Source organism: Sesamum indicum, unplaced genomic scaffold, assembly GCF_000512975.1.
Source record: "Sesamum indicum cultivar Zhongzhi No. 13 unplaced genomic scaffold, S_indicum_v1.0 scaffold00145, whole genome shotgun sequence".
In the NCBI taxonomy this organism is placed as follows: domain Eukaryota; kingdom Viridiplantae; phylum Streptophyta; class Magnoliopsida; order Lamiales; family Pedaliaceae; genus Sesamum; species Sesamum indicum.
The window spans coordinates 170,360-195,483 of NW_011628061.1; the positions used below are offsets into that span (position 1 = coordinate 170,360).

General features: G+C 35.0%; 1 pseudogene; it reads right to left on the bottom strand.

Annotated features, from left to right (window-relative positions):
* LOC105179345 overlaps positions 1-24,009 on the bottom strand; it is a 63,835-nt pseudogene extending 39,826 nt beyond the window's left edge.
* Positions 24,010-25,124: the final 1,115 nt, after the last annotated feature.

Genomic DNA, 25,124 nt, shown 5'->3' on the forward strand with positions numbered 1-25,124 from the left:
AAATGTATGCTTCCAAGGATATGAACGCCTAGGCCCGTTGGACGGTGCTCGGCGAAACTCACGCCGAAAGAATAACAAAGAGGAAGGCCCATTAGAATGATAATGGGTTACTATTTTGTAATAGTTAGGGCCACACCTTAGATTGGCCATAGACTCACTGTGGGCTCAGTGGGTCACTAAGAATTGGGCTTGTGATCATCTAATAGGGGCGTGCTAGGCTTGTTTTGCATGTGGTGTATGTTTTAATATTTGGAGTATGATGTATTTAGAATGCATCTGTTTATACTCAATGATTAAAACAGATGCACGCAAAATTTTATAAGGTTGAGGTCTCGGTTACAACAAACTTAATTCTTACTTGGATGGTCCAAGGGAAATATTAGACCCATAATGGATTAAAATTGAAATGGTTTGATTAAATTTAAGCATTCCATTCACCCATTTGTGGTCTCACGAGTCATGGCACTTTTAAAATGAAAGAAAGCTACACTATTATTGTGAACGAATAGAATATACTCCTGTTTTCCTGTCTCACGAGTCGTGGGGGGCGGCAGTTGAGATATTCGTTTGGTTGATGGGTCGGGCCTAATAGCGTGATCCGCTTGGAGTTCTCGGGATCACGTAAAAGAGGCGAGGCAAAATAACTTGGGGATCTCATTAGATGAGAATGGTATAGGTTACCTCTCACAAAACCTATTCTTGTGTGAATCGTAAAAGCAGGGCATGGAGAATTGCGTTTCTGGACTCCAAGCCCACTAGAAAATAGTTTTTCGAAAATCCCACTTGAGAGTGGTGGACTTTTTGAAGAAATAGTGGGACGGGTTAATGACTGAAGACCAAGTCTTAAACTTGATATATAATATTACAATAATCTACTAAATTTCTGTTTACATTTGATGTTAGTGTCTAAGAATCCACTTACTGTAATTCTTGAGACTAATAAATTTAACGAAACAAACTACAAATAATTGGTTGTGAAATCTTAGGATTGTCCTAGATTTTGATACCAGACCTATATTCTAGATAGGTCTCTTCCTCGAAATTTGCCGGAAGTGTACACATGCGAAAAATGTTTAACGTTCGAGTAGTGGCATGAGGACAACCGTCAGGTTCGCAGTATCGTACTGGGGCCAACGACCAAGTTTATATTTGAAAATTTTTTCTAACAAAAAGAGCTTACTTGGTATGATATTTCAGTGTATAAGTTTTCTAATAAAGTTCATTAGAAGAGTTTTGTTTCCCTACTTTTCTAAGGACAAACATCAGATAAGTTCAAAATAATTAAAGAGTAAGCATATTCATCATTTTCCAACTTCTTTTCTTCTGAAACATTTTCAATATAGTTACCCTCTATTGCTTTAAAAACCTTTTATTGAATTAGAATTCCTTTCATTTTCTATTACCATATAGAAAAATCATTTGTGCCATCAAAGGGTTGTAAATTATATCTGGCCAATAAATTTTTTTTTTCAGAAAACGTTTCACGTATTTTCAGGAGGAAGATTTTTCGAAATTATAGCTTAAATTTAAGAAAAATATAGTGGAAAGATTTTAGAAGGATTACTCTAGTAATTTCAGAGAAATAGCAGTATTTCAGAAATAAATCACACAGATCTAAAACAATTACAATTCACAAGAAAATAATTCCACAAAATAAGATAATCACAATAAACAATCACAACAGATAGTAAATAATCACAACAGGTAATAAATAATCACAACAGATAATAAACTAGGGTTTTCCAGCCTAAGTCCCGACCAAATACCCGACTACCTCAAGGGCCCGGCTAGGTGGGATATTAGGGGGATTTAACCACGGTATAACAATAACAGTAATAATCAACAAATCAATCGACAAAATAAATAAATAATAAAAAAGTTGTAGAAATTTAAAAAGGAGGGGTTTTAGAGGTTACCTCCAACAAGGCGAGATCGGCGATCAGCGACGAGGCTCTGATACCACTGTAGAGAGTTGAAGCCTCTCGCGGTATTTCCTTTAAAAAATGACCTATCAACTATTATAGAGAATGGAGTATGAAACTCCTTAAGATATTATAGGCCAATATTACAGACTTTGAATAATAACAAATATGAACAAAAAATAAGAAATAATCATTACAACAGTATAGTGCTGAACATGCTCAAAACAGCCAGATCCAAAACCAGTATAAGAAAACACGGTCACAAGGCACCACTCCCATAAGCCAACCGATACACAGTTACACCACCTCAAACCTCAACGAAAAACACCTCTTATTTTCAGATCACAAAGATCCACATGTTTATCCACTAAGACCCAAATGCGTTCACTAAGAACTTTATGAGAGAAGGGGATAATACACAAAGAGAGAAGAACTCATTGTACAAAGGCCGCGGATTAGACCCCCCCTTTTAAAGGTGGGGTGATCGGTCGAATATGATATGAGTAAGGTGGCTTTCCAAAAGCCATGGGTTTGGCTTTGGAAATCCACCACCATAGACGGTGGTGGCATAAGGTAAGGTACAGGAAGAAGGAGACGTAGGCGACGCAAGGAGAAAATGAGAGGGAAGAAATAAGGGTAGAAGTTTAGGGTTAGGTATATAAGTAGATAACGGGTTTGGAGATGGGTCTTCCAGATGGGTCGGCCTTGGTGGGTTTTAAGTGGGCCTACATTTAGATAAGTCATTCGACCACAATATATATAACAATATGAAAAAATTAGGGAACGAAGAATCAAACATGAAAACTGAACATTAAATGAAAATTTTAGAAAAGGATTACAGTCAGAATTAGTCCCCTAACTTTGGTCATTTCTCGTTTTAGTCCCTTAATTTTAAGCTATCCCATTTTAGTCGCATAACTTTCCCAAACCACTCAATTTTGGTCCTCTGACAGAATCTGAACGGATTTGGGCTAAATTTTGGACCTTTTTACCCCTCTAATACTTTCAAGTGCGAATTTTAGTCCATTTTCACTATTCTTGCATTTTTTGCATATTTTCACCCATGCTCGCCTAAAATGGTATATTACATTTGATATTATTTATCCACTAATGGAGGAGACTTTTCGAGAGAAAATAGAACCGAATGAAAGTTCGATTTACTCTGAAAATAGGGAATATTTCCGGATTCTGGAAATACAAAGAAGAGAAATTCTCATGGAAGTATTACAACGGTCCCAAGATAATTGATCCAAAACTTCTCATGCCAAAAGAAGAACAGGAGTGACTGAGAAATTTTGAGGTTCGAGAAGTACTACCAGGAAATGCAGTGAGGCGTCTACACTCCATTGAAGTCCATGGTACAATCTCAACCAGGAGAAACGAAACGGGTAAATTCCTATATAATTTCAGTTCTAAAAATTATGACTGATTGGAAGAACTCGAGCCGGATACATCGAAGATGTCCCAAGATCTGAGGGAGATATAAAAAAAAAGTTCATGACTATGGACATAGATTAATACAGATACCTATAAAAATAGAATCTTTGAACCAAAAAGTAGACAAGGTCCTTAAGATCCTTCCCAATCTACACAAGGGCCTTACAGATCTGAGGGCAAAAATTACAGATCTGAAAAGAAACCAAAAGGAGAGCCCTAAGACATCAAAATTTAGACAAGAGTGTATTAATGCCCTTGGAACAATACCTCTTCTACATCAAAAGGGGAAGGCTACGGAGATTCCAAAGCCGAACTCCAGAGAAGATCTGATTATTGCATCTATGAGATCTATAAAATAATGGAGGTAACGAGAGTAGATCTATCAGATCTACAAGAATTGACGGAATCCTTTTCCCAACTTGGGATTGTGGATTTAGTCAATATCCAAGCAAACGAGATCACTCCAGCATTACCACCACCGGAGGGAAGTATATGTTCTAATGATCCTCCACAGGATCAAACGATGAGAGAAAGTGCGGATTTCCACACTAATGTCACTCCAACGTTTGTGGGCACCAGGCTAAAGAAAAATCTAGGAAGAAATTCAAAGAGAGTGTCGGAAAATACACCTTGGGCAAGAACCATGCTCCAAACCTTACATCCATATGGTGCTATATTGAACCTGGATATTATCAATTTCTGAGATACCGAGAAATTAATAGACGAATGGGTTGCAACCATCAAGATAGCAGCAATGACCCTAGAGCTCGATAAGAAAAACTTCATAAAGCTTGTAGAGTTGAGCTTGGAGGGATCCGTAAAGATCGGATGAGATAATACTCCAGAAGATACCAAAGCTAGCATCCTTGCCAGAGATCCAAAAGGTGAGATTGAAAACCGGCTAGGAAGACTTATCAAAATACACTTCATCGGAGATGAATACTTCGAAGGAAGTAGAGCAGAAAAGCTTAGAGAAAAGACTTAACAAATCAGACCGGATGCTTATTGTAGTCACACGATTCCGCACAACGTGCTACACTAGTCTCTTGCCCCGGACTTCGGACCACTCACCGCTTGTATTGAATGGGGATAGACAAATGCAACTTGGAGTTATGTTTAGATTTGATAACTACCTTACTGTCTCACCGGATTTTATCCCTAGTGTACAGAATGTCTGGCTACGTGCTATTGTAGGCGTGCCTATATATGCTGTTGCACGGAAGCTGAAGGCTTTAAAGCCAGTCTTCAGGCAACAGAAGAGAAATAAGGATGACATTTCTTAAGACAGCCTAAACATTACTGAGTATGGATCGACAAGACGAACTATTACTCTTACTGGAACACTGTTGTCGGATGGTATATGCCAAGGCAGTGAAGCTCGAGCAAATCATGCTACAACAACGGGCAAAGATGCAGTGGATGAAAGGAGGGGAGCAATGCTCAAAAGTCTTCTTTCGCAAAATAGTCCAAAGAAGAACTGCTCGGAGGATCTTGCAGATCAATGACGAGGAAGGGAACACTATACAGATCCAGGAGCGATTGTTCATGAGTTTATCTCCTTTTACCAGGCTCTATTAGGAGGGGTACGAAGACAACAGACTTAATACTGGGTATATGAGACCATGGACGAGACATGTGCTGACTGAGGAGGACACAGAACTTCTCCTCAAACCAGTTATGGTGGATGAAGTCAAGCAGGCCATTTTTGACATCGCAGACGACAAGGCAACGGGACCTGATGGATATTATTCCAGGTTTTACAAAGCAACCTGACCGATTGTGGGAACAGAAGTTACGTCAGCTATTCTAGACTTCTTTGCATCAGGTAGGATGCTTCAGCACCACGCTTCTAGCAGTAATCCCTAAGGTACACTCCCCTCTGATGGTCACAGATTTTCGAATTCTATTTCTTGCTGTAATGTCCTCTATAAGATCATTGCGAAAATTTCAGGGATTGAGTTTGACTTTGGATCAATTGATAAGCCCCTATTAGGTGGCTTTTGTTCTGGGTCGCAGTATAGGCGACAATATTATGTTAGCACAGGAACTTTTTACAGGATACAATCAAGCACGGCTTTCCCCACGATGTGTGCTTAAAGTGGACATTCGGAAAGCCTATGACACAGTAGAATGGGATTTTCGCCTAACTGTTCTGCACCTACTTGGGTTCCCTGCATAGTTCATTTGATGGATGGAGGAGTGTATCACATCACCCTCGTTCTCGGTTGGTCTTAATGGGAAACCACACGGTTTCTTTCATCACCCTCGTTCTCGGTTAGTCTTAATGGGAAACCACACGGTTTCTTTGCATGGCCCCGAGGGTTACGACAGGGACCTATTTGTGTTAGTGATGGAGGTACTTCATTTACTCTTACTTCAATTGATTGATCAGGACATGCTATTCTCCTTTTATTGGAAATGTGGACCATCTAAATTATTTTAGCTTAGATTTGCCGATGATTTACCACTTTTCTGTAAAGCTGATATGGACTAAATTGGGGTGTTTAAATGGGGTCTGGATTGATTTGCTGAGTTATCTGGACTACGGCTTAATGTGCAAAAGAGCCATCTCATTTTATCACTAGCGGTACACGGGATGAGAGACCAGTTATTAGCAGTGCTCGGGTTCTAGGAGGGTATTTATCGATGCGATACCTGGAACTTCCTCTAATCTCTTCCAGGCAATCAATAGCGGAGTGCCAACCTCTATTGGCAAAAATTGATAGTCGCATCCAGGGTTGGGAGGGTAGGACATTATCATTTGAGGGACGGATTCAGATTATTAAATCCGTTCTCATAGCTTTTTGTATCTATTGGGCTTCTGCATTCATTCTACCTAAAGGTGTTATAAGAGAGATCGAGAAGAGATTGCGCTCCTTCTTATGGAAAGGTGCTACTAGTGGGGGCTATGCAAAGGTAGCATAGAGAGATGTATGTAAGCCAGCTGCAATGAGTAAGAAATTATGCGATGTGATTCATTGTGATAGAAAATCTATATTGGTGGAGTGGTTGTACCATTGAGGTTGGTGGGGTTGGAGAAAACTCCTTCGCCTACGTACCGTTATTTGACCATTGGTGGATTACCAAGTGGGTGATGGAGCTACCTTCTATTTGTGGCAGGACCCATAGCACCCCCTCGGATCACTTATTCAAAGGCTCCCATATGGCCGCAACTCACTGGTCTTGGACTCTCGGAGAAACTAATAGGGTCATTATGGATGGGCATTGGCACTGGCCCTCATGACGGACATGTTTGGAGATTGTACAGAATTTGCCCATAATCCATGGAGACGATGATCGTGTTCATTGGCGAGATACGAATGGATGTCTCACTGTTGTATCGCTATATCGTATCTTACACCCGCCGGGACCTAAGGTAGGTTAGACTTCACTACTCTCAGGCTCCTTGAAGATCGGTAGACATACATTCATACTGTGGCTCGCTATATTAGGGAAACTATCCACGACAGATAAACCGTGGTTGTGATGAAAGCGTAATAGAAACACATACACACTTATTTTTCCAATGTTTTTATGCCAGATGATGCCTCATAGCTGTGAGATAGGATGTTCGACTTACATGACCGAACCGAGACTAGGCCTTAGACGTAGAGTAGGCTACTAGGAAGTGGAGAGGGAAACATACCGTCAATTTATCCTACAGTGCACTACTCGCTGCATGTGTCTATCATATTTCGGAGAGCAGAACTTGCACCGCTTTGAGCATGTTGATCGACCACCGAGCACCATCGCTGACATCATAGTGGATGACGTTAGACAGAGATTCATTAATGCTAATTTATCGCACTCTTTTAGTAGTTTTGGATTATATAGACTATGGCGTATCCCATGGGATGTCATGGGAAAAATCGATATTTGACTGTTGTACTGTACTTATGTACCTTTTTATTAATTAAACTTACATTTACCCAAAAAAATAAATAAATAAATAAACTTACACAAAACCCCCTAGTGTACATATCTCTTTCAATAAATCTAATTCCTCAGACTTAAAATTTTATAAAAACACACATATATCACAAAAGCTAAATGAACATTTGACATTAAATCTCAAGGGATAAGGTAGTTATCCACTTTCATTTGTTACTTTGTCCTTTCACATGTTCTTATACATAAGAAAACTTTAATCCTACTAACCTTTAAATATGACATCACAATGTCCTAATAGCCTAGCATAAAACATTTACTGCAGAAGAGCTGAAACAATTTCAGTAGCTCTTCAATCTATCTCTTTATCTATCTATCTATCTATCTATATATATTTTTATATATACAATTAAAAAAATAAACAATCTCCCAACAGTAATGTACATGAAGCCAAGTATAATTAACAATTAGAAGTACTATGTACAACTCATACAACGAATCTAGAATACGATCCTCTCTGTCCATTCAGAAATAGTTGATTGGTCATCCATGGCACAAATCTAGAACACCCACAATAAGCTGTTGGATTACATGTGAATCGACATGAAACCCTACATCAAGAGAAGATCTCCAATATATGTACAAATATGTATATTACACTCTCAATTTTGACAAATGTTTTACGGGTGAATGCAATTCATCCCCTGTGATATTGAAAATGAGCACACTATCCTCTATGAAAGAAATATAGCAATTTACCCCCTATACATTGTAAAATGATGCAATTTACCTCCTTATATTGGACAACATAGGGAGGTGAATTGTTGTATTTTAAAAATTACAGGAAGGTAAATCGGTATTTTTTTTCTTAACAAAAACCATCTAGAGGTGGGGGGAGCTTTTCAAAGTCTGCAGTCCTTCTATATTAAAATGCACAAAATAGTTACAGCAGGGAGAGCTACCTCCCTAGAATTTCTAACAAAGCCATAAACAAGGAGTACTACTCGCTTACAAATAGAGCAACATTAAACAAGGAGTACTACTCCTTTACAACAAATGACACAAACAGGTGTACTAGAAAAATTATGGCGAGTCAACTTCGCTATTTATTTTTTCATTAGGGGGTAATTTGCTCATTTGCTATATCACAAAGGGTTGCTTGCCTTTTCCCCTATGTTTTACTTATGATTTTTCAAGATCTGGCTATGTAAGGACCCCACTAGCAGCCAGATTCCTAATTGTATATCGTCAAAGGCTTGTTATGTGAGGTGCAATACTGAAAAAAAGAGGTCATTGCAGATCTTAGTTAGAACTATTCTTATAGAAAACACAAACATATTACCGCAACTGCAAATAAAAAACAAATATATGTTATGAGTTCGTAAACTCAGTACGTTGCATGCCTTATTTTTGTTTTTAGAGCAACTAAGGTACGTCTTGTGTTCTATAGCATGCCATATTAAGTTTTCTTTTTGCACGTAAGAGTCAAGGCTCATAATATAGCAATCACCTTATTTGTTCAGTAGATAACTAAAAGGACATATAGCATGAAATGAAATTTTGACATCCGAGATGGGCTATAAAACGAACAATGTTTGCCTTGATTTGTTTTGAGAGTTTTGGTGTTGTTTTGAGATGTTTTGAAATAGTGACTCATTTATTTTTTATCAAAATAAGTCTACATTAATTATAGGCCCTACAACTAAAAAAATTATATATATACTCATACATATATATAAATATATATAAAAGAGACATGATTTGACAATGAATAGTAGTTTTTGTTTTCTACTAAACAACACCAAACATACCATACTTATTTTATATTATCTCCAAAAGCAAATCCAAACATACACACTATCTCTAACACATACTTATTTATCTTTGTTTTTCTCTCTCTATCTCCACAAAACACATCAAAACAAGTTAAAAATGAAACCAAACATAGTGTTAGGTTTTCTGCAAAACTTTCGGCTAGATTATCAACATCGAGCAACAAAATCAAATTTATTAAAAAAAATAAAAATAAAACAAGATATAGATTACCTGACTTGCTGCAGGAGCCTTCTAGGGGTATTGTTAACGTGTTCCAGTCCAAAATATTGCTCCCAAGAAACACAAATACTACTTCTCTGTAGAGTCAAAACATATTATGAAATTTAAGCACATCTGCATATAAATGTTGTCACAGAGTGTGTCTGTGTGAGAGAGTGAGTGAGACCTAGAAATGGTCAAACAAAGTATCTGAGTCCTCCAAGTTTTCTGCTTGACTATGCGACAGAAAAGCAAATCTCCATTGCATAAAATCAAGACACCCAAAAAAAGAAGATTCAAGCAGAAAGTAGACGTTGTAGCATGCCTAACCACATAAGCATCATACCATCATTTTCATTTAAAGTGATTGTAACAATTAGGCTCGGGTTGTAATACCATGGAAAATTCCTCATCTCGTACTTGCAACTTGTTCTGCACACGAACTTTGATACGAGACAAAGTTTCACCATCATTGATCATCAATAAAAATGGCTCGCCAAGATTTTTACTTCGCTGCCAGAAGCAAAATGACTATATAAGAATTAAAAGTAAGAAAATGGAAGAGATGCACTTGCAGTTGAATTAGAGAGGTAGAACAAACACAAATATTTGAGAAAAACTATGAAGTAACGAACTGAAAATACTACCGTCTGGTTTTGAGCATCCTCATGCATGAAGTGACACACATGAATCAAACATTTACTTGGGCCAAGGAATTTTCAATGAGAAATTATAAAAGTCGAGAAATTGTTATTAAAAATGAACATATGGGGAAGCCAATTTTAAAGGAAAAAGTGTCGTAGCCTATCAAAGACACAGTACTAACATGGAAAGCAATTAGCAAGATACTTTTTGTTATGTCTATCACCTAAAAAATGCAAGCATTTACATACATAGATTCACATATGTATAGAGATAGAAACAGACCTCCTCTGCTAGTAAAGTCCAGCGATTGTCAATTATTGCTCCAATCTTATCACTATTAGGATATATCTGTAGCAACTTGGAGTTTCAGTAACTTAAAAAAATAAGCATAGAAGGCTAGACATAAGAAATTTCTAACATCCATTTGGAAACACTAAGTGAAGACCACACGGGCAAAATATAAAAACCTAGCAAGTACTGAGACTCAACTTCCAAGTCAGAGTGCATATCTCTGGCACGTGCAATTTGTGTGTAGTCAACCCATACAAGATTTTTCAGCGTAAAATAAATTGAATTTAACTATTTAAGTTGGATTATTAAGTAAAAGTTTAGAAGAATATTTTTTTGATATTAATACTACGAAACTAATGAATGAAACAAAAAGAAGATGCAATAATTCAGGACATTATAGATCTTGTGCGAGAATACTTCCAGCAACTTGAGCTCTGCATTTAGACGAGAATGTTTCACCTATTTAACGTAAACATTGCAACAATTAATGATATCTTATGCGACAAATCTTAAAATTCTAGGAACACACACATGCACACTCCCAGTAATAACTTGTCAGCTATATTACCTTCTCCTTGAGATGCTCAAGCAGATCACCAACAATGCTTTCTTTTCGCAACCTAATACTGTGAGTTATAAAGCTATATATGGAAAACAAATAAGATATTTAATGTTTGCTAAATATGTAATAAATTTGCAAGTCTTGCATATCTATGCACTTGTATAGGAGCATAATGTCTAATTATGAATGAATACTCACTTCAGAGTTTGCCGCATAGCTGAAAGGTAGTTTGAGGATTCTCAACTCTTGCAATTCTGGCAGAGGTATATCCACTATTTCAATGTATAGAAGACCAGAAAGCTGAATAAAAAATAATGCTTTGTTAGTTTCACACCCTCATCAAATGAACCCCGACTTAGAGTTGTATGAATGCATACTTGGTCGTAATGCAGCAGCATCTCTAACAAGTTTTCTACTCCTCGATATCTTATAGGATGAGCTTTTGGTCGCTGAGAGTAGATATTGTGTGATATAAGCTGTAGTTTCGACAGATCATCGACTCTGAGTTGGTTTGCTACTCTCTTAACAACTTCATCATATGAATCAAGCTTTGACCTTCACAATTAGTGAAATTTGAATAGCAGCGTTAAGTGGATCAATATTACCAACCATAACATAGGAAACTACACTCTAGAATTAAATGTCTGTCTTCTATTGGATTACAGTTGTAAACAAAATTCATCCTTTTCAAGCCTTTCCAAGGAGCGAAAGTGGATAACCTGCAGAACGACAAACCAAAAAAGTCAGGATATATTAGGTGAAAGTTAGAAGCATCACATCAGTGCTTTAACACGAAGGTAGTTACGGGGAAAAAGAATACTTTTAGACATAGAACCATTATTTTGGGGTCACTGAAAGGAAATAGATGTTATAAATGGGGTACATTGAGTAACTAATAGTGTCTAGGTATGCACACGCACATGCACACTTAGATAATAGGAATCAAGAACAGGTGCAAGAGAAAGAGCAAAAGTTTTAAAGAATCGTGGAAGATAATATGATGAGATCACTCGATAATATTATATTCGGATATGATTCATTGTTTCTCGGAGGTGAGAATGTACAAATTTTATATCTTGTATATTTTTAAGTAAATAATAGCATCAAATACCCAAATACTTCAATTGGTAAAACCTATTGTAGTGAAACAAATAATACGGACTAGGAAAGTAATTCATTATGCTTTGTTCAGGCAATTAACGTATACAATAGTCAATATGAGGCACAACATCGACTATGTGATAAAAGGGGTCGTTTCAAGGAGGAGAAATGCAACGAGAGAAAATAAAAGAGAAGTCGAAGAGCAATAAAGCACACAAACATAGGCATCACACTGAGATAACGAGAAACAAGGAGCAAGAGAGGGAGAAATAGAAAGAGCGAGGAATTTCAAAGAATCGTGGAAGATAATAATATGAGATCTGTTGGGAATTTATTTACAATGTGATGAACCTAAATGAAACAATAACTACAGAGATAATGGTGGATTTGAAAACCCTTACACAATAATTTCAGATCAATGAATAAAGAAAGAATAACAGAAAAATAGCAATACGAAAACCAGTAAAGTAACCGGCTCAGGAGCAAGATCCAGCAGCCGAATGCCCAAGCCCCACCACTAGCCGACAACCCTCATGGTTGCAAAAAACCCACAAAGCCACCAAGACACAAAGACCCACAAAGAGACCACTTAGGCTTCATTTAGAATCACTCAAAATTCCACGAAGAAGTTTCTTTCACACTCTGCAAATATTCTCACAAAGTATTTTATGAAGAGGGGTTTTAGTTTTGTCGTTGTTCAATCTCTTTAAAATCATGGAAGACCAATATATGTATATACAGATAGAACACAGAGAACAAAGATAGAAAGAGGTGACATGATGAGAGATTTTCAAGAGCATTGGAAACTTGAGAGGAATAAAACCAGAGATAGAAAGGAGGGAGACGAAGAGGCATCGGCTGAATAGTTGAAGAATAGGGTTAAGTAGAAGAAGGGTCGGGCCGAACAGCAAGTGGGCTGCCATCCAAGTGGGGGTGGGGGGGTGGGTCATGGGCCAAAAAATCCAACAACATCATTGGATAATATAACATTATACTCCCGAATGATTCATGCTTTCTTGGAGAGACAATGTACATGATTTATATTTTCTATAATTTTAAGCGAATAATTGCATCACATATCCAAATACTTCAATAATTAAAACTTTTTTATGAAACAAATATTATGGGCTAGGAAGTAATTTAACCGCGCTACCTTTACGTAGCTTATACAATAGTCAATATGCATCACATCACTGACTATGTGAAAAAAGGGACTATCTCAAGAGGAGAGACACATAGCGAAAAATAAAACATAAGTTCGAGAGCAAGCAAGAACGCAAATGTCTAATGTCGTAGTGAAATAAATGGGTTGTTCATCTTAAGCGATTTGCAGCACAGGGTGCTTGCAATAGCAATCTCCAATGTGGCAAATACGAGTCTCATCTATGTTAGCCCTCTTATTGCTATTTTTAAGTATAAAATTCAAGTAAACACATAAAAATTCATTTACTAAGCGCGAGATATTGGATAAGCGTAAACTCGAGACAACTAGAGATATGGTTTTCAGTCAAATGCAAAGCTACTATATGAAGTCTAAAATTATAAATAACTATTGATATTACACTACAAAGGGAATCTATAGAAGAGAATTTGAGTGAGAAGGAACTATTTGAAAGAATAACAAGGACAACATCTAGTAGAGTTATACTCTCATTAAAAATAACTAAAAGTTGAAGGTTAGAAGGAAGTACGCACATGCATGCTCATCTGCACCTATGTCTGGATGGAGGAACATATAAAGTGAGTTTTCACATAAATGCGCATACGCATCTGCGTCGGGAGACAGACTAGGTCTAGAGGGAGGAACCTGAGCTTCTTGTAAATGCTCATCCGCATCTAAGTTCAGGTGCACGAAGGTGAGAAAAAGGTGAGCTGTCTTGCATGGTAATCCGCGTCTAGGTCTAGAGGGTGGAAATTAAAAAACAAGTAAGTGTTACGTACATGCTCATTCGTGTCCAACTCCGGAGGGAGGAAACTGAAAAAGTAGTGTGCATGATGTGCATGCTCTCCCATGTTTAGGTTTGGAGGGAGGAAGGGTTAGAAACAAGTCAGCTTGACTTACATGCTCATCCATGTCTAGGTACGGAGGGAGGAAAGTACGAGAGGTTTCATATTTCTCTAAATTCAAATAACCAAAAAATTTCAAGAAAGTTGAAATTTGTACATGGTTTTCAGTCTCATTAAATGAAACTTCCTTCAAACGATTTTTTGGTTCAAGGTCAGAGAATAAATATGAAACACCCAACATATTTAAAATATTCCTACAAAACAAGTAACTAGGTGGAATAGAAGAAGAGGATTGGACATCTTCTGAGTGATGTGTTTATATTAAAGGAAAACTAAAATATGAAGAACTGCTAATTGTGAAAGAGGCAATTTCGAAAAACATTAATGAGCTATCGAAATAAACTATATGCGGAAAAGGTCCAAGTTAGACCAATACGGATTATGTTTGATACTTTAGGAAAAGAAATTACCACAATCCAACAACAAGATCAACATAAGAATGAAATATGACATGCGAAACATATATCTTGTAACTACAATATAGTGATTCTACCTAAGATGCATATGCATACAAACAAATATTACTAATTAATATGAACAATTATTTATGAAAATGTACTTAAAGGCTATGCTGGTATTCAAGGAAAGATGGAATATCTGGGCAACCAAATAGCTTCCTTATTTGACCAGGCAATTACTTTTGATACCAGACAATATGCCCATTCTCTAGCTGCAATAAAAGAAACCAGAAGTTATCAAAATACAATCTTTGTCTTGATAAGATACTTGTGCTTGTGATTTTCATATACCTGGTTAAATGTAAATGTAAGTACCGTGTCAATGTACGCACACATGACTGTGGGCTCGAACTTTATCTCCTGAGAAGACAAAAAAACACAAGGTATCTTCACCATTTAAAATATATTTGGGCATTTTGTGAAAGATATCTTGAACATTTAAACTGTATATGTGCATTTTTTGAAAGATATCTTCACTATTTATAATGGATATGTGCATTGTATTCCATATGCATAGCAATTTTTAAGTCCTTGTAAAGAAATTGCATGTAACACGAGTTATGGAGATGAAGATATATTGAACATTTAAACTGTATATGTGCATTTTTTGAAAGATATCTTCACCATTTAAAATGGATAGGTGCATTGTATTCCATATGCATAGCAATTTTTAAGTCGTTGAAAAGAAATTGCATGTAACATGAGTTATGTTCATCTCCATAACATTTAACAGATGTAATAATAGCTCCATTTAATGAAAACAATTGCATGTGGATTTCATTTTAAGTTGCAGCTAACAACAATCTATTAGGATTGTTACCAGGATGTAGAAATAAGCAAATACTATCTCTTCCATTCATATATTGGAACAAACCTTGAAGAGTTCTATCTCTTCATCAGGAGCAGCCCCTGCAAGTTGTGTAACTTCTCTAGAATATCTGATGGCTTGTCATAGCTCTTGAAAAAAAGTCTTCCAGCATATCTGGTATGAAATGAGAATAGATTAAAGGCTAATACCATTCTTTTATCTTTACTCTTCGGGGAATTACTCGTGTCTATCCTTTCTATAGATATTTACTCCACATAGAACCTCATGGGAAACAAGGGAGCTAGAAAAATACCTTAACTCCCCTTTCTCACGCTCATAAAGCTTAAAGAATAGTAAAATGTCATCACTTTCTTTATCAGGGAGAGGGCCGACGGGCAAATCCTTAATCATAGTACAAAAATTTAATAAGACCAATTATGTAAAGAAAGGCCTTCAAAGCTCATTTACTACATACGTTTGGAATTACCTGTGGACGCTCTACTTCTAAAAACAACTGCAGCTCATCATTGGGATTCTTACTCGATAACCTCTTTAAATGGCTGACCTACAATCATATGGCTGACATTCAAAATGTTAAGTGTCTTCAATTTAGTTTTGTAGACATTTTATATAAATGGGATTATTATACAATCTTTCATTAAATTTGATGTAATTATACATAAAGTGTCTGTAGTTTGAAAAATTACATTTAATAACAATATCTTTTATTTTCATCCAATAATTTAATCCCTCTATTAGTCAAAATTCATAGAATTTTCTTATATATTAGTAAAAGATATTGGAACGGAAAACTATATTTATCCGCGAATGACTTACTACTTATTGCACGTCAAACAAATTTTTCCTAGCAAAACAACCTTTATAAGGGTGAAGATATACCTTCTCACATGCATTAGCGTGCGTGAAGATGTATATGAACAATTTAAATAGAAAAAAATTATTTGACCTACAATAAATCAATAATAAGTTAATCAAAGATAAATATGGATTTTCATTCAATTTTGTTTTACTAATATCAGCACATTTGGTGAATTTTGACTAACGGGGAGAACTATTTGTTAGGTGAAAATAAAACCAGAAGTACTAGATGTAATTTTTTAAATCACATAGAATCTATGTATAATTATACCAAACAAAAAGAATAGGCGGTCTAATTATCCCTAGATAAATACAAATTTAATACTATAATGTGAAATACATTTAGAATTGTGTTCAATGAATATCATATTTTTTGAATTCTATAAAATAATCTTATAATTTAACTTATACATTTACTAAAGTAATGATTAATAAATGATTTAGTATTTTTTATGTTGTTGTATACATTGAGATATAATACTACTTGTCTTCTATTTTATTTTACATAATTAACAAAATAATAATTTAAATTGCTATAGCAGTATCTTAATTATTTCATAATCAGTTTGGTTTTATATTTAGAAAATTTTCTTTTCAATTACATATATATATATTAGTAAAACTTTTTGTTATATAATTAATTCAGAACAAAAAACATTTATTAGATAATCTTCTTTATAGTGATGAAAAATCCCAAGAAATACTGAATATTTTTATAGGTTTTATACTTTATTAATGAAATATGTAAATTAGCAAGTTATGTTTGAATATTTAAATAGATCTTTACACATCTTTGCTAACTAAACTAATCTATTTTGTATAATTAGCATAAGTAAGAAGTTTTTAATTTTATATTTTGTAATAATTGATTAGTAGAAATATTTAAATATTATTATACATTCAATTTCATATTAATTGCCATTATACTTTCATACTTTATTAACTAGTTTTGATTAAAAAAATGTATATATATAACAATATTTTTATGATTAAACATAAGGTAAATCTTTCTTTTGTTTGTGTAATATGTTTAATAAATATCCTTAAATACATTAATATTTTAATGTTATCTTCCCAATCAAAATTTTAAATTTTCTTAATGAATAACCTGGAGTTCGAACTTAGTTTTTCCTTTTCAAGTTCTGTCGAGTCCGAACTTGAGCTTGAATCTTAAAATTTTGTCGAACTCATACCTTACAATTACCCAAAAGAAAATAGTAAACAAGAAGCCAATGCTATATATTACCCAACACAACTCGAACTACATTTTCTATTATAATTCTTGTTCCATCTTCTATTTTGTTTCACATACACATATCACGTGTATAAAGATTATGTTATAATTTTATCTAAGAGAAAGATTTTATACACGTCAAAATATATATGTGAAACTAAATAGAAGATTCAATAGGAGTAGAAAATCCAATGTGAACACAACCTGAAAAAACTGCATAATGATGTGGCAAAAGTGATAAAAAAATAATTAAGAAACATAAGATGTTTATGGTGTAGGACTCCTCTAGGAGTGTCAATGGCCGATTAGGATGATGAGTTTTATTTTGGCGCTTTCCCCATAGCCAAAAGCACTGGAAGGCCCAATAACCAAGTGTTTTCGTTAAAATATCTAAGAGAAAGGTATAATAAGACCAAAAGTGTTATTTTTTATAAGTTACAGGGACAAAGGTGAGAATTCAATAATTATGGGACAAAAAGTAAAAAGACCCTAAATTACGATAAAAGAGTCAAAAGAACTACAACTTTAATTACATTATGGATATTTAAGGAATAGTAGAATGGTAAATGGTTAAAATTACTAACTTACTGGACGAAACATGCTTTTTTCCCGACAAAGTACAAGTAACAACAAGAATAACAACAACAACTAAAACGTTAAATGGTTAAAATTATGAAAAAAGAACATGCTTCACAAGAAGAACAAAAGTGTACTCCCATAAGAGTAAATGACATTGGACACAGGCTAATCATGTGCAAAGAGGAAAAAATACAATTACATACATAAACAAGGAGATTTTACAATAAGAAAAGTTTCAATTGATAGCTTAGTTAACTAATAAGGTTGATTTTTGTTATTGGTTCTTCTCTGACATAGAGGGAGATTAAATTTTCTAGTGCAATTGTTAGTTACAAATTCTATTACATTCAAGCATACACGACATGTGTATAAAATCCTGAGATGAAATTAATCATGTAATCTTTATATCAAGGTGTGTATGTATGCTAGGGAATAAAAACTACAACATGAATTGTAATACAAAATTCAATCTGTATAAAAGGACACAACAACTGTTAAGATTATGAGAATCTAACATCAGCCAATTGGAAATACTTATATACCTTAAAAGTGTGATTTGGTGTAAGCTTCTGAACAGAAAAGCTTCCAACTTTGGCATGATCCACTAAATCACATATATCCTTCCCAATCTGCCTTGCAAAATCTTCATCAGTCACAACCTAAACACATCACCATCGTTCTCTAATTAAAGATCTGCTTAAAATGGAGACAATGAAATAGTAAAACTGTGACTATGTAGAATAACTGTCAATATAATTTACCTTTACAATCATGTACATATCAGCTTATGCGTTTTTTTTCTTCTTTAGTTCTTTCTCTTTTGCCTCCCTCTTCAACCTCTCCTACACGAACAAAAAGTTTTACTAATGCAAAATATATCGAAAAGGAATAACAAGGTGTTTGGCTAAGCCTATAAGTGCATGATCGAATAATTTTATAAGATGTTTAGAACCCTATAAGCTCTTGAGAACCATTTAGTAATTTTTTTTTTTTGAAGAGCTCATGAGATCTTAAGTAAGATGTTTTGGATCTTATAAGTTCTTTAAGAAAAGGTTAACTTCACCTATCTTGTTTTTAAAATATCTTATAAGTTCTTCAACTAATGTCCAAGAAAACAAAAACACACTCATAATTTTGTTAGTATTTCAGTTTTAACCTTCATATAATTTATATCCTCCCAAAACAAAATTATCTATTTGTATAATTTTATATTCTAAGAGTTTTATGAATCTTTTTGGTTATTATTACAATATAAAAAGCTTAGGGTAAATTATATTTTGCTATCCGAACTACGCCTATTTTTACACTTCGCTATAGAAATTTTCTTTTGTGTCAACTTATCATATCAACCTTACAAAATTAGTACTTTGCCATATATGATAGTTCTTTTATTAATTTTATGCCTGGAGAACATTCCATGTTGCGCATATATGAAAAATATCACATCACATAATCCTTAAACATCCATGCGTACTGCATGTGATGTTTTTTCGATAAAAAACTTGGTTGAGAAATAGTTATAAAGAGAAAAGTGTAAATTTTTTTAAAGTTAAGATAGTAAGTTGACACAAAAAAAGTTTAGATGCCAATGTGTAAAAACGGCCATAGTACAGATGACAAAATATAATTAATCCAAAAGCTTATTATGTCTAACACTCTAATGTCATACAAGCTCAAGCATCATATTTATCCAAATAATTTAATAACTTATTTTTAAAGTAAGAATAAATATCTATAAAATCTTAAAGTATCTTATAAGATCTAGAAGCATAAGATGTTTCAATTAAACTTAGCCAAACACCCTCTAAGTTTCTTTTATAAAAGCAAAAATGACTTGAGCTGATTTTTTATCAAACCTTAAGATGCTGAGAAATATCTCTGTCATCAATGTCGCATAGTATTTTACCCTTGTAACTTTCACGTATGTACACCAGCATATAGGCATTAGACTGCCTTGAAAACTTGAGGGGGGCATTATCTGGATTTGTCGTCATTACATGCTGTCAAGACATAAATGAAAAGGTAAGAAAGTACCAACAAGTTTCAACAAAAGCAGGAAAAATGAAAGGAAAACTTACTTCTTCTTCACCTCCATAAAGCTTGTCTAAAGCCTTTATTGTGTCTTCTTTTGTCACTCGTTCATCATCGAATTTATTCCTGAAACCATTGTTTTCGAAATCACCATATTGCATTCCATAACTCCAAAAAGTTTGCAATTTGCATGAAGCCTTAATTCTATTAAATTTATTTCATAAAAAAATTAATAGTGTACCAAAATCGCAAAGAGGCTGACTTGTAGGACGTGGTATCAATTTTTTCCTAAAAAGCATTAGTTAATGGCCTCATAAAAACATAGTGTGTTAAATGAAGCTAGTTAAATTTAAGCTTCTCAAACAGTACAAAGCTAAAGAACATTTACAAATATAGATATGCAAGTTTTTATGGATTAAATTCCATAACTAACTCAATACTACTGGTTGCATAGTGTTGGCCTTATGAACGTATAATAGTGTCTGCCGTGCACACCACCACTATGGACCAAAACACTACAAAGAATGAAAATAGTCAGAAAGAAAATGTAACCTAAAGTTTTGCAAGTGTGAAGAATAAGAAAATTTAGAGATGTTGTAATTTGAATAAGAAAAATAATCCCAAAGTTTCATTGGAACAAAATTTGTCCTATATTTTTTGAATTTTCGCATTTTAGTTCTTTATCTTACTAGATTTGAAAAATAGGTTCTATCGCTTTCAATTTTTTTACAAGTTTGGTCCATACTAATGGGAGCCAAAGTACAAATTAAAGAAGAAGCATGTGTGAGGAATATGTTTACTACAATAATCAAGATAATATCACATTTATAAAGATTGGTAAATGGTTTCGAAAACTGTCAATCCAATTGGCTTTCTAGTCACCATTTCTAACACGTTAGTCAAGGATTTCGAATGATGTTTGCACTTATTTCCCAGTGAAGCGCCATTGGAAGAGGGAGTTCTAAGCTCCAATCCAAGAAATGTAAAATCTTTAATTGAGTACTAACATAATTACCATTCTACTCTTGGTGTTGGTTATCAATGAATTCATAATCTGCAGATGGTTTTTAGGTGGTGATGAGGAGTAGAAAAGCCGAAACAAGAAGGTCTTAAGATTTAACGATAGCAGGGTTGTTGCTGCAAAGACTAGGGACTCAGTTAGTCTTAGTGGTAATCATGTTAGGATAGGGTTTATGTAACCTAGAATGACCGAAATAGTATTTTCAATTATTGTTTGACAATTTTGATACATGTTTTAATCAATAAAGTCTTTTATTCTACATTAATGGGATTCATGTCTGCTGGGTGAAATATAAAATACTATCTCATAATTGAATTATGCATACTCAAATAAAGAATAAAATGATAATCAAATTACGTCAAGCATTGCGTTGAAGTAACAATAGATGCCCACAGACCACTTTAACAATCGTGCAACAGTTGGACTGTGCATAGGATGGCGGTGATGAAACCAACAACCAAGGGTTAGGTCTGAAATGTTCCAAGTCGAGGATCTCAAGACTGGGCATTAAAAGCCCTACTGACACTTGCATTAAGACTCGCATTCATTTTATGAGTGCCATGTTTCATTAGCGACAGACGTGAGATGTCTATGCGGTCTTAGTGGGTCGATTGGCTAGGGGATCATCATATGAAAGCCTTGGAGATTTGGTCAGTATGACTCGAATCCCTGGGTCCAATAGTGCGGGAGTAGTCTTTAGACTTGAGGAATCATGGAAGTCACGTGCATACGATTACTATATCTTGGGTCTGTGCGAGAGGTGATTGTGTCTCAAACATGGTCATTATCAGACTTGTCTATTGCAGTCAAAGTATGTAGTGAGGACAGTGCGTTCCAAGAAGAGGATCCACCCCCAGTCAAAACGTGACAGAGGTATCTCCTATGCACTTGGAGATGCGTCTATGCTATATAGGTGGCCACAGTTCGTTAATTGAATAGCAAAAAGAGGTTCCTATATCGAACAATTTGGCATAACGATCTCAAGGATTAAGCATAGACGCCTAGTCCAGGATGGGAACTGATACCCAATTTCATGCCCTATACTAAAATCTGGAGACGATAGACGAAAGGACCGTACCCGTATGGACTGGACAACCTAAAAAGTTCACATGGATATTCGCTTAGTCTCTAGTACCATGGACCGTTCCTAGACGGTCACCCATGGTGACCGGCATTTTTGATCAAGGTTGATCAAGAATTATTAATTAAATTGAATTTAATTAATAATAGTCCTTGACACTAGCCTAAGTCTAGCTGAATGGTGAACCTAAAGAGTCACACAGAAATTACCGAGAAGGCACGAGGAATTAATTGTCAATTAATTCCATAACTAATTGGATTATTTAAAAATAAGAGGGATCCATTGGATGGATAAGCCCAAGAATAAATTAATAGGATTCATTTATGATGAGCTTGCCTTTATTATTTAATAAATTGGACTTATTAATTAATAAAGTCTTATTGAGCTTATATATTTAATTGAATTAAATATATGATGGACTTAATTAAGTGGGCTTTAGTGAAATTGGATTCAAATAAAATTATTGGGCCTTGTATTTTAATTAATTAAAATTGACCCAAGAAACAATAGCTATAGAGATAATGTGGATTTGAAAACCCTAGTACAATAATTTCAGATCAATGAACAAAGAAAGAATAACAGAAAAATAACAATATGGAAAGCAGTAAAGTAACTGATTCAGAAGCCAGATCTGGCAACTGAATGCCCAAGCGCCACCACCGGCCGACAACCCTCATGGTTGTAAAAAACCCACAAAGCCACCAAGACACAAAGACCAACAAAGAGACCACTTAGGCTTCATTTAGAATTACTCATAATTCCACTAAGAAGTTTCTTTCACACTCAGCAAATATTCTGATAAAGTATTTCATGAAGAGGGGTTTTAGTTTTGATGTTTTTCTATCGCTTTAAAACCATAGAAGACTACTATATATAGATAGATAGAACACAGAGAACAGAGATAGAAAGAGGTGAGATGATGAGAGCTTTCCAAGAGCACTAGAAACTTGAGAGGAACAAAACCAGAGATAGAAAGGAGAGAGAGGAAGAGGCATCCGTTGAATAGTGGAAGAATAGGGTTAAGTAGAAGAAGGGTCGAGTAATAGGCCGGGCAACAAGTAGGCTGCCATCCAAGTGGGGAGTGGGGCATGGGCCAAAAAATCCAAAAACTTCATTGGATAATATAACATTATACTCCATAATGAATTGCATCAGATATCCAAATACTTCAATAGGTAAAACTTTTTTATGATGGGCTAGAAAGTAATTTAACTACGCGATCTTTAGGTAGCTTATACAATAGTCAATATGCAGCACATCACTGAGTATGTGATAAAAGGGACTATTTGAAGGAGGAGAAACACATAGAGAAAAATAAAAGATAAGTTCGAGAGCAAGCAAGAAAGCAAATGTCTAATAAGGCAGTGCAATCAATGGGTTGTTCATCTTAAGAGATTTGCAGCGTAGGGTGCTTGCAATAGACAGCCCAAATGTGGCAAATACGATTCTCATCAATGTTAGCCCTCTTATTGCTATTTTTAAGTTTAAAATACAAGTAAAGACATAACCATTCATTTTCTAGCCCCGAGATAGTGGATAAGCGTAAACTCGAGACAACTAGAGATACGTTTTCAGTCAAATGCAAAGCTACTCTATGAAGTCTAAAATTATAAATAACTATTGATATTACATTGCAAAGGGAACCTATAGGAGAGAACTTGGGTGAGAAGGAACTATTTGAAAGAATAACAAGGACAACATCTAGTAGAGTTATACTCTCATTAAAAATAACTAAAAGTTGAAGTTTAGAAGGAAGTACGCACGTGCATGCTCATCTGCAGCTAGGTCCGGATGGACGAACGTATAAAGTGAGTTTTGACATAAATGTGCATCCGCATCTACGTCAGGAGAGAGGAAGACATGAAGGAGCTTGATGTAAATGCGGAGACATGAAGGAGCTTGATGTAAATGCGTATCCGCATCTAGGTCTGGAGGGAGGAACCTGAGCTTGTCGTAAATGTTCATCCGCATCTACGTTCAAGGGGAGGAAAGTGAGAAAAAAGTGAGCTTGTCTTGCATGGTAATCCGTGTCTAGGTGAAATAATAAAATAAGTGTGACTTACATGCTATTCACGTCTAACACCTGAGGGAGGAAACTGAAAAAGTAGTGAGCATGATGTGCATGCTCTCCCATGTTTAGGTTTGGAGGAAGGAAGGTTGAGAAAGAAGTCAACCTGACTTGCATGCTCATCCATGTCTAGGTACGGAGGGAGGAAAGTACGAGAGGTTTCATATTTCTCTAAATTTGAATAACCAAAAAATTGCAAGAAAGTTGAAATTTGTACATGGTTTTCAGTCTCATCAAATGAAACCTCCTCCAAAAGATTTTTTGGTTCAAGGTTAGAGAATAACAAGGAAACACCCAACATATTTAAAATATTCTTAGAAAACAATCAACCAAGGGGAACAAAAGAAAAGGATTGGACATCTTCTGAGTCATGTGTTTACATTAAGGAAAAGCTTAAATATGAAGAATTACTAGCTGTGAAAGAGGCAATTTCGAAAAACATTAATGAGCTATCGAAATGAACTATATGTCGAAAAGGTCCAAGTTAGACCAATTTAGATTATGTTCGATACTTTAGGAAAAGATATTCCCAAAATCTAGAAACACAATCAACATAAGAATGAAATATGACATGTGAAACATATATCTTGTAACTACAATATAGTGATTCTACCTAAGATGCGAATGCATACAAATAAATATTACATTAATATGAACACAATATTTATGAAAATGTACTTAGAGGCTATGCTGGTATTCAGGGAAAGATGGAATATCCGGGCAACGAAATAGCTTCCTTGTTTGAGGAGGCAGTGACTTTTGATACCAGACAATGTCCCCATTCTCTAGCTGCAATAAAAGAAATCGAAATGTTATCAAAATACAATCTTTGTCCTGACAAAATACTTGTGCTTGTGATTTTCATATACCTGGTTAGATGTAAATGTCGATGTACACACATGACTGTGGGCTTAAACTTTATCTCCTGAGAAGCAAAAATCACAAGATATCTTCAACATTAAAATTATATTTGGGCATTTTGTGAAAGATATCTTCAACATTTAAACTGTATATGTGC